The 12,444-nt window shown below is 39.4% G+C and overlaps 1 protein-coding gene across 6 annotated transcripts in view; it reads right to left on the minus strand.

Annotated features, from left to right (window-relative positions):
- The window catches only part of bcas3 (BCAS3 microtubule associated cell migration factor), a 268,620-nt gene that overhangs the window by 126,981 nt on the left and 129,195 nt on the right, over positions 1–12,444 (minus strand). The gene's annotated exons all lie outside the window — the stretch shown is intronic.

Here is a 12,444-nt window from a genome sequence, read left to right on the forward strand (position 1 = left end):
AGAGCCAGTTCCCCCTGTTCCACTTCACATCACAGCAGACTAAACCCTGGTTTTCCCATTCAGCATCATTGAAATGCTCACACCAGATCAAAGCAGTAATGAGTGTGGTTACATTGGAGCGGGAAATTCCACTTGAGTCCTGCTGTCGACACCAGAATGACTTCACTACCCGTCATCTAGAGAACAGTGATTAATTAAAATATTCTTAGCACAATCTCAGATAGGACATAGTACTATTTGTGTAAACTTAGCAGTAATGCTGAGCCTCTTTAACTCAACACAATTCAAAAATTCATCTCACCAAGCACAGATTAACAAACCAACCTTAGACGCATTATCTTTCAATATAAGTGATGTTCTCAGATCCTTGACACTCATTACACAGGGATAGATGATACATATCAGAATACTTTGTTGGTTATTAAAAAGCAGAATTCATGGGAGAAATCAATTAATTAGGGCAAGGCCCTTTTGTAGCATCGCATGGCCGCTGTGCAACTAAATGTCACATAAAACTGCATTAGGCCTTGGAATTTTGGGAAAGTTTTAAAGTGAGTGCAGCTTGAAATGAGGAGGGTAAAATAAGTACTCAGCAAGGCAAGAATAACAGTCTGGCCAAGCTGCTTTAGAAACATCTGTGTCTAATTACAAACTACATCCTACCAGAGATCCACAGCAACAAGAACAGCTCAGGCAAAGCGGGGAGTTCAGGAATGATGTCAAATTCAGGTTCTACTGAACATCAGTTTATTTAGTTTTTGGTATTCCATAAAGTGTTCTTTAAGGAAACTTTTCCTTGAGCACTCAAACACCCCCCCACCACCCCGAAAAAAAAAAAAAAAAACATCATTTGGACAGCTGTAAACCCCCAAAACATTCAAAAATGGATCGCTCCTAGTGTTTGTGCGTTCTTCACTTTATTTCAAAGCAAAAACAACATGGCAAGCCCATGCAGGGAGTGTGAAGCTTTTTATAGCAATACAGTGATATCATGTTATCGCTAATTTAGGGCCAGAAGGAACAATTGTGACTTCAAAAGGGAATGGAACATGGAACTCAACCAGAGCTTGAATAAAATGAGCAGAGTGTGTAAACTGGCTGAAATCCGGAACAAACAGTGAATTGGCAAACTGTGCGTGTCCAGCTGTTTCCCCCCTCCTCACTGCTTTCCCTCACTGCTCGATTGAGATACGAGATGGACAGGCGGACACATACGAGCACGCACATGCAAAAACTAAATGACCATTAGTGTCACGCCGCAGCATTTGCATGTCTAGCGTGGGACTTTAAACTCATCCCGACATGGCTAGCGAGTGACAGTGGTGATCAATGTCTTTCATGGCGAGTTTATGAGTGTGGCTTACAAGTGATCGAGCGTGGTGGCAGTCTGCGATGTCACCGCCGGACGGCCCAGAGCCATGTTTCTGCACCAGCATGTCAGCTGTCCATTATCCGCAGTGACAGGAGTGGCTATATCCCAAAGTGGAACCGAGATGGATTCTTAACACATGAAAAGAAACATCATGTTCTCCCCAAGAATTTGAATATTTCATCCGGGAATAAAAAAAATGGAAACGTCATGCCCTGGACAGAACTTAATGTACCGAACCCTTACATATAAGATCATTAGTGGCATGAAATATGAGACCACAATCTCTTTACGGCAATCAATTAAAGATGACAAAAGTAGTTTTTTACCACACTAAAAGACTAGCAGAGACATTTAAGATATTGGGAGACCCACCAAAATTGAGAAACAGCACATGAAACTGAAATAGGGATGCACTGATATTAAAAACTTGTAAAAACAAACAAAAAAAAACAAAAAAAACCACAACAAATTGTGTGAATTTAAGCACCAGAATATTATAATGTACAGTATGAAAAATTTATATTTATGTTGTAGATTTGGAAAAAAAAGACATTTATTACATAATTTTTTAAGGAAAATTCTGAATATCATTAAATATTAATTATTATCTAAAATATATTCAATAATTGCCCAATAGATTTAAGCCGATAATAATGGAATATGTAATGGGTTATAAACACGATTATTTGCACGATTATTTGATTATTTTGCATTAAAATGATTTTTGCTGTCGTATATATAAATGATTTTTAAATGCAACAAGTGAATTTAGCCAACACAGCATTATAATGTGCAGTATAAAATATGGATACTCATTTTGAGATTTGCTAAAAGATTTGCAATTAAATTATCAGTGTTAAGTTTTTCGTGTTTTTATCAGTGTGTTAAGATTATCTGTAAGTGAGTGCTAGAAGACGGCAATGTGAACTGGAATGAAAAAAATGAGGAGTAATAATAGGGATTTGAGAATTCATAATTAAATATACACATAGCCATAATTTACAGGTGCCAGATGTCCCCACCACTTTATGTCAGGGTCAATATTGTCCCCACAACTTTTTTGAAACATCTCACTGCACGGATAAAGGCTACCTAATGCAAATTAAGTATATCGAGTTAACGTTCATCAGTTGTGTTGAATAAGAGGCGATCTGGTGCTGAAATGTGTTTTTTAAATCATGCTGAGCACTCATTGCCACTGTTGTCAGTTGCAGAACATTCTCTTTTGGCTTGTGCGCAGTCTTCTCATAGAGAAACTCGTCAATCCATATTCTTTCCAGCAAAATCACATAAAAAAACTGCACACAATGTGTCCATGCTCTTGATATTAAATCATTAATGAACATATACGAGGGCGGATTCGAACCCGGAACCCTGACACGCTTAAAAGTTCCGTGCGTTGTATTTATGAGGACCTATTGACAGAAATGCAATATATACTATATATACTATGTTTTCAGTGGAGTATAACAACCTTACATAATGTATTATGTTTTTATTAGCTTAGAATGAGCCATTTCTATCTACAGCGCAGTGTAATCATTTCTATCCCGTTACAGTGAAATCACCATTTTTCACCGTCATGTTTCTACAGTAGCCCTTAACGGACAAACAGCTCTACAGAGCGCTAGCTACACTTTGCTCTCTCCATCAACGTCATTTTTGTTCAAAGTCGGCCACTGTAGCTTCTCTATGTGATACGAAAGGGAGTGGTGAGCGGTGAGTAATGCCGCTAAAATTCACCTCACTGTAATGAATAACAGTGGCTACTGTGATTAGAGCAGCAGTATGTCGACAAATTAAACTCAATGTACAATTGAAATTGTTTTTTGGACATCGTACTGTTATTTTTTGCTACAATTGTTATTGTACATAATATATAATATAGCATTGCATTAGCAAACACCACCCTCATGCCCCACCCACTTTTTAAAAATTGAGTTACACCACTAAATATACAATGAGTGCGTCTCAATCAGCTCCACAGTTCAGTAGTCAGGGCACTGATCAGGGAGTCAGCCATTTTAAGGCCCGTCTCAATCGCAGAATCTTTCCAGTGGACTGAAATGTTCACTCCTTGAAAAGTCCCACAACGCAACGCAAAACCAGGGTGCATCGATGGTATGCTTCCTTAACGGAAGTTCTGAAGCGAGGAACTCAAATCATGTGAGCCAACTTACTACACATAATGAGTTTTTAAAAACAGAAACCGTTATTTTATTATATGTTAGCATATACATACATCGTTAGACATGTAATGAACACAATCTAGCTAACATTTATAATTTATTTACAGTTGAAATAGTGCATGTATATGTAACAAGCAAAGAATATATCATAATGTACTTTAAATAACGTTATAAGTAATGTCAAAGATATAAGTTCTGCTGTTGTTCATAAATACCAGTAATGATGTTAAACAATGAGAACGTTGTCACGTCGCCGGAAATAAAGTCATCAGCGTCCCATTGTGTATTATGCCAGCGTCTTTTACTGTCCTTACCAGTGCCCGAACTCATGTACACGATATACTGATTCACGAGCTCGGGAGCTAGGGAACTGAATGAGGCATACCCACAATGGTCTGATATTGATTAAATAAGGGTTTAATATCAGCCAATAACTGATATGGTTATACAACTTTGATGGACAGGATGTAAATGGAAAGTCCCAGGCTGAAAAAGTAAATTAAGATGAAAAACTGTAAATGATAAAATAGCATTATATCAATCGATAAATAAGTCTCCTCCCCGCTGCTGAGGGGAGATGGGTAGACATGGCGTCTTGAGCTTGGTTGTGTGCTCCAAGGGCATATGCTTTGAATTCAGTCATTCGCAAGTGATTTAAAAGCCAATTATGTTGTTGTTGCTGTTGTAATTACCCATATACAGTGGATGGTTCTGTGGTCTAATTGATTACCATCAAGACATTTGTTTCACAGCGACAGAAGTTAGAGGGGAAAAAAAAAAAAACATTTCTCTTTAATTTAACAGCTGCACTAGTGTATTAGTATACTGTGAAGGAATTCTTTCCTCAAAAGCTGTAGAGGAAAGATTACTTGAACTCTAAATATTGAAGGCAAACACTTGATGTTGTCGGCGGCTCTACCAGCTGACAGAGACACCCATGGTGTGTAAAAGATGCTTAAAGAGGCGATTTCTCTGTTTGAGCTGCCGTTGTGAAGTGACATTTACCTAATGCCGCTCGAATCCTCATTGCAATTAGTGGGCGGCTGATAGCGATGTGGGCTGACTCACACGGACAGCGCCAGCTTCTAAACTAGTCTTCGCACACCCACGGTACATGCTCGAGTCCAGGAAGCAGGAGCTGGAAGGCTGCTGCATGCTCCAGTAAACAGACGTGTTTGCTACTTGCCCGCGCCACGTTTTTGCGCCTCGCTTCACCCCCTCCAAACACCGGGGTCGAGTCAGACAAGCCTTAATGGACACTCTCTTTTCGGCTGTTGGTGACTTTTTCCGACTGCAACTGCCAGGAGACAAGCTCCATAATTACATCTGAGGCTCCGGGGAGGAGGAAAGTGTGGGGTGCCTGACTTGTTAGGGCTCAACAATGGCTCAGACCAAATCAGTGAAGTTTGGACAAAGAAGCACACTGGCCCGCACACAAGTTATGGTTTCTGCTGTCGGCAAAGTGCACGCCAGGAGCAAGAGAACAATTAAGAGCTGACTGCAAGGGGCTACTGTGACCTGGTTTCTCTGCTTTCTAAAGAACAAATACTGAGAAGTACATTTAACCATTTATTCTGAATAGGCTGTGAAGTGACAGGATTGTACAGTTGTGGAGAGTAGCATGAGGATAACACAAAAGGTGTGCAGGCCTTTACATTAGCCATGCTCCAATGATCTCACACTCTCTTCATGCTTACATACTGTACAGTACACATGCTTATCATGTACACACAAAATTCAGCTTTTTTTTTTTTTTAAAGATTTGCGCATTTCAATTTGAGTTATGATCATGGGTAATTCATTCATATTTGGAGATATTTGGGGTCAGGAAGAATGTAAAAAAATATATATTATTAGAGTAACACTTTATTTTAAGGTGATGCAATTACATGTTAGAATAAGATTTTACTATAGTAATAATAGTAAATTATGCATAATTACATATAACAAACCCTAAACCAAACCCTAACCATAACTCTAAAGTAAAACCATGTAGTTAATTAATATTACTATGTAACTACATCACCTTAAAATTAAGTGCAACACTCTATTTTTGTGTCAATGTTATACATTTAAGTACTGAGTAATATTAATTTGGTACTTTGTACTTACAATAGAGTTATGGAAGGATTAGGGTTTGGTTTAGGGTTAGTTGCATGTAATTATGCCTAATTTATAGTTATTACTATAGTAAACACATGTAACGTTACAAGGACACATTGAAATAAAATTACCAAAGTGTAACCAAAATTAGTACTTTTATTCGTCAAGGATGCATTACAATGATTAAAAGTGATAGTCAAGAAAATGACATCATTTTGATTCCTATATCTAACGTGATTTTTATTTCAAAATTATTTTTCTTTTGAACTTTCTATTCATCAAATCCTGAAAAAAAGTTTTTAAACTGATAATAATAAGAAATATTTCTTGAACATCAAACAGCATATTCGAATGATTTCACATGGATCATGTGACACTGAAGACTGGAGTAATGATGCTGAAAATGGCATAAGGGTCTATTTTCAACAACCAAAACTTCAAAGACCCCAAACTTTTGAACAGGAACACAACATAAAATCATCTAAATAAATAACATCTACATTATCAAAATATATTGTTGCCATATAAGTTATTGTAATACAGACAATAGCATATCACTGTCGGCAAGAATTTTGGGTAACAATTTAGTTTAGGGTCTAATTCTCATTATTAACTAATTGCTTTTTAGCATGAAGATTATTAGCAATGTTGGATGCTTATTAGTACTACTTATAAAGCACATATTAATGCCTTATTCTGCATGACCATAACAAATAACAAACATTTAACAAATACCTTTTTAAATATTAATAAGAAGAAATTAGGAGTTCATTCAGGCAAAAGTCATAGTTAATAGTAAATTGAATTAAACTGTTACAAAATTTTGATATCATTGCATTCCTACTATGCTATTTCCATCGCAGCGCAAAACATCACAGTAGCGTTTAGACGGCATGATCTGGGCCTTTTCCTGCCACCATTATATCATCATTGATAGCTTCCAATGTTTGTGCAATGTTTTGTAGCAATCCACAAAGTGAACCCGATGAAATTGTGCAGTGAACTGAATTGAAACTGCCAGTGGCCTTCTGGCAAAAGGTCAAGAGGGATAAATTGAGGACGCAGAGTCTAATGGAGATGCTGTGTGAGGACTTCAGAGATACTGAGAGGTGTTTTCTGTTAAAAGGATCGCTTGGAGTAGAAGCTGGGAGTTTTGTGGAATAAAAAACCTGTTGTAGAACAGGATGTGAGAGGTTAATTGGTACCCTGTGTGAAAGCTGTTAACGAGTGAGCGAGTGGAACACCCAGGATGCACTGGGACATTCCAGCAGTGGCATGAGAAATAAACGAGCGTGGGGAATATTTCCTTTGGCCTCGGTATCGTCCTCTCTGAAGAATACTGGTCACGCCTGTAAGCTGGACCGTGTTAACAATGTCTCGCTGCACCTCGCTGGTTCACACTGTTGGAGCACTCACATACGCACTCATGCGGACACACAGAAACGTACTTTGGGCTCTTATGGCTGGGCACCTCCTCTTGTGATTGCTCACTGGTTCCATAAGGAGTCAGAAGTGGAGCACTGTGGGCAGACAGGGAACATGGATGTAGAAGACCAGCAAGCGTAAAGGCCTGTTTAGTCCAGAGGCTGTCATGAGCCTGGGGGCAAAGCAGACATCCTAATCACCCTTCTAATGGCACAGAGTCTTTCTTAGGTCTGAGCAGCGCACCTTAGGCCATGTGCCACTTCCAGCCAATACTACAATAGCCAATACAACCACAGAACCTCCCCCTACCCGACCTAACCTTTTGTTTCCTTTACTCTGCATTATCTGTTTGTGCGCTGTCCGCATTTCATTGGTTTGTGACTCATTTCCTGTAAACATTTAGACAGGACGCCTGCAATGATGCCGCTATATTGACTTTAAGATAAAACCTCCATCTGACAGGTGATGGCTCAGGAGAGGCACCCTCTGCAGTTTTTCCCAAACGCCTGCTGCCCTCTAAAAATGTGCAGTGCTCACTCCAAAGACAGCTTGTTCAGCCAGATTACAGGCTTCTTGTGCCGTGTGTCGCCATATACGACAGCACGTCGTTTCAACGTGGCTTGCGCCTGCTGCCATGTAGTTCTGGGGAAGTAAGGTGTTTCTCACAAGTGACAACACTTAAGACTTTCAGCCACTGCTCTATGGAAACAACCCCACTTGCAGTCTTACCTGAACACACCTAAGCAGTGATAAACGAGCGACTCCATTATCTCACACTCACATCAGAAGGGGCTCTACGTGATCTCACCTACAAATCTACAAATAGCTACCATGGATTTTTAAAAAAAGGAATAGATTACAGTGGATACAAGTAAATTGACAATAATTAAGACAACAAGTAAAAAGCATTGTATTGTAGCCTGGTGGTTCCAGGAAGATCTGTCTGCAAGGGTACTGTTTAAACGCACAGTTACCTGGCAAATATTTATAAGAAGATTTGATTCAATCCACTTATATAGATAGGTAGATCCGTGTAGATCGGCTCTGACGGACAACAAAGTAGTAAAATCGAAAACCACTGACTCTTTCTTTCACTCCAGATAGGGCTACCCTGAACTTAGCAATTCAAGTTATATTTTTAAATTCTTATGTATATGCTGTGATTATTTTATGAATATTATACCAGGATGACACTCTTATCTCAAGGTGGTCTACATAATTTGAGGTACCCTCAGATCTTGTATCGAAATCATCATCATCATAATCGCCCCCTAAATATCTCCAGGACCAAGCAGGAAGTTCTGAGTAGTATAGGAACAACATGCATCTTCCTGCCATGTGCCCATCACAGATTGCAATAATTAAGGTAAAACAACATTGAGATGAGTACCATAGCCTTTAACAAACCATGGATTTCAAAATATCTGAAGTACTAGTAAAGATACAACCTGAAATGCATTATAATGGACTTTATCTGAAAAAAACTGGTGCCTGACTGAACAAAACTTGTTACCGCAATGCTTTGGCGTCATGGGTGGCTGCCAGATGGTTGCTTAGGTATTCTGTGTGGATGCTAGGTGGTTACTTACTAGCCCAAGAGTCCACTAGCATGTGTCTATTATATTCTGGACTACGTCTGTCATTCAGTGCAAGTTTGTAGGGTTTTGTCCCTTTTTTTGTGCCAAAGACTACAAGGGAAAAAACTTAAGTTACCCAAAAACAGGTATCCTTTAAAGAGTTCAACAGCTCGATTCATATGGATTTATTTCGCGATCTCTTTATAAACATTTAGAATGGACTGCCAATGGAGTGACAGAAATTTCTTAGATTTCAATAAAAATATCTTCATTTGTGTTTCAAAACTGAACAAAAGTCATATGGAATGGAACGACATGAGAGTGAGTACTGATGACAGAATTTTAATATTTTTGAGTGAACTATCATTATAAGTCCAAAGCACAAATAGTATGGGACAAGCTATGTGCAAAAAATATATATTTAGAGTTATTGGTTGTGTTAAACTCAAAGTATGAGCAATAGTAAAAGTGAAGCTTGCCTTAGCTAATGATGAAATGCAGCGAGGCTCAAAGGAGGCGTCCTGGCTGTGGGGTGAGGTGTCAGAATGGAGAGTACAAGCACTCGAGGTCTGAAATGAAGGCGATACATTCACTTGGACAGGGAAGCTAGCCACCTTTGGACTGGCTTGTCACAAATCTCCCACCACCGACAGCATTAAAACAGCTACTGCTGCTGCCATGACAACTGCTTTCTCCCCCTTCCGTCCCACCACAGAACTCTCTGACACGTACCCTCCACTGGGTCACCGCAGACACACGTACACCCTGACACCTCTGCCACAGCACATCTGAGCAGAGCTTGTTTTGCTCGTCTCAGGAGGGTTAAAATCGTGTGTCTGTGTCTGCGCCGTCCCCTCCCTTTCCCCTCCTGCTCATCTGCCACAAACTAAATGATCCTTTCATTTCCTGCCGGGCCGCTGGGCCCTGAGGTGGCGGCCACGTTTGGACTCGGCAGCTCTGCTCCTATGTGAAGTTCACAGCTCTTCCTCTTAGCTGCTGATCCACTATCATAACAGAGCTTACCATGGCACTTCCTGTCTGGGACAGAATCGCGTGAGCCGTGCCACGTCTCCGGCAAATATTCACCTGTGTGAAAAGGACCAGGAAGCCACTGACTGAACGTCTTGCATGAAAATACACATGGGAACTTGCACACATGTAGATAAACAAAAAAGTAATAAGAAAATGGACAACAACGCTAAATCATACGCATGCCCACAAGCCCTCATCTTGCCCAGTCCTCTGAGGCCTGACTCCGGAACTGACTTAGGAAGTAACTTAATGGTTACCAAACCTTTAGGGGGACTGGGTGAGCGGCATAGGGCTAAACATGTGTTTAGAGCAGACAACATCAGCAATCACCACTTGACCCCTCAGCAGAGAAAAGGTCACATACCGCTCCCCCTTTTTTCAAGTGCTGAAGGAAAAAAAACGAGAGGAAAAAATGTTTAACAGATAATAAAGTCAAGTGAAAGCACTTGCCTGTTGTGAGGGGACTGCAACCATGCTGATTCCCATATGTTGGAAATACACAGAGCACAGTCCAGAGGCTCCACCGGGGATTTCTCAAGCCTCAGAGGGACGAAAACACACACACCACAATACACATAGTCATGCTTTACACAGCAGAAATGATATTCCGTGAGTAAACGGAGGGAAAGAATATGATGGTCAAAAGAAATTTTATATTTACATTTTATACGGGAGTTGTTATTTAAAAATGTTTGATTTATAATTTTATTGAGATGCAGAGCTTTTCTAGTGTACAGAACTGAAGTGTTAATGGAGATATATATGTTTGTAGTTTTATGTTATAATAATAACTTCACACAATAAAGTAACAGTTCACTTCAGTTGATATCAACATTCAGAGCTATTTTGGGTTGTGTTGATTATATAGCTGTCATAAGTAATACAGCTCACTCTTAGGGCATTGCTGTTCATTTTTAATTGTTGTTAAAAAGATCCCTTTACAATTTACAGACAGCATTAACAGACATAGTTATTATATACTAAGAATATGTAAATATTAACCAAATTAATTGGAATAAAATTAAAATGAATCATATGAATCCAATGAACTCAAATCAATCAAATAATATGTTAAATAAAAAAAAATGCTATAGCAATGCAAAATCAAAGCAAAATGCACAACTGACATTCATTTATAAAAATGAATTGAGATCAAATTTAAATCAACTAAATCGAATCAAATCAACTGAATCAAATTGGTTTAATTGATCCATTCAAAACTCAAAATCAAATTAAATCAGGTAAATTGAACTGATAGCTTGTTAATCAGAATATCTGGGCAGTGGTCCAAATTAAAAGTGCCAACTGCCAATCCGACTGCATGGCTATATGATCCCTGCTTCAGGGTAAGCCAATTAGATTTTTTGGGGATTCTTTTATATAAGGTTTGTAAAAATGTGTTATGTGCAAGAGCTGTTTAAAAAAAAAAAAGTGCAAACAAAAGTACAGTCATTCAGAAAGTAACCATCCATTTCCTCCCCCCTCAATTCCTCAGCCATTACAGTAAGTGACCCAACACCTCTGGTTCCCCTGGGCTTATTTATAGCAAATGAATCAGAAATCTGAGAAACTATGCACCAGCATCTCCAACCGCTTAACCCTGAGCACACATCACATTACCTAATGGCAGCCTTGTTTAGAGAGAACAGACAAAACTGGAAACATCAGTCTGAGGTACACAAGGCTATCTTTCACACAAGACTTCTGTTTATCGGCAGTTTTCCTGTCAGCCCTGTTAAAGGCTTTAACAGCCGGTTCAGGCCTTACATTCTTTGTTTCCAGACAGCGGGTTGTGGTGGATGTGTACAACTGCAGTTTTATTGTGAATGGAGAGGAGAAAAAACCAAGCAAAGGGAAAGAAAAACAATGTGAGAAAGAAGCTTGTTGGCGCTCTAGGTGGAACGAACATAATATGAGGCAGAGAAAAAATTCCATTATGTTTAATGTCTAACTGGTGGAAGGACAACATGTAACATGCAAATAACTTAAATTCACTGAGCAAGGGTCTCAGATTTCCAGGCAGACCACATTAAAATGCCAGAGGGGTTAAAAGTGGGTCCAATTGGGTGCAAGACGCCAAAATAAAAGAATTAAGTGGTGCACTGTTTACATCTACAGATGGGTTAGGGTGACACAACTCGGCATGATGGGTCTCAGAACTTACAGATGGCGGGTGGTGGTGGTGGTGGTGTGGGGGGGGTTGCGTAAGGACTGCTCTTTACATGCCATTCTTTAGGAGTTTTCTTCATGAGGGCTGCCAGCCTCCTGGAAACAGGCATTTGCCAAAAAGAGTGGTGACATGGTTGTGTAAAAATGCTAAGAAAAGAGGTTAATGAGAGGAATAAGAGGGCTACATTGTATTGAGTGTTAAAGGTTACAAGAATATTCATTCATTCGAAAGAAGAAGAAAAAAAAAGCTACATAAACATTTTCCCGGATGTAATTTTCAGTGCATGGACACATTTCCCAGTAGAAATCATCAGGGAGGAGGAAATCGTTTAGTCTCCTTAAGTGCCAAATTGTATCCTGATTTTCCTGCCCCAGCTGCCTGAGCGAAGTCAGAGGTTGGACGTCAACGTCTTTAACTTCTGGACTAAAAAAAAAACACTTTGAGACACAATGCACAACTTTTTTTCTGTCTGTTTTGTATGTTAAGCTTCCTTCAAAAACTACACATTAAAATCTCGCCTGGGTCTTGTACATTTATCTCTACAGTGGTAGACAAAAAGCGACTGTTTTTGGCGCT

This window comes from Pseudorasbora parva, chromosome 8 (genome assembly GCF_024679245.1).
Source record: "Pseudorasbora parva isolate DD20220531a chromosome 8, ASM2467924v1, whole genome shotgun sequence".
Lineage (NCBI taxonomy): Eukaryota > Metazoa > Chordata > Actinopteri > Cypriniformes > Gobionidae > Pseudorasbora > Pseudorasbora parva.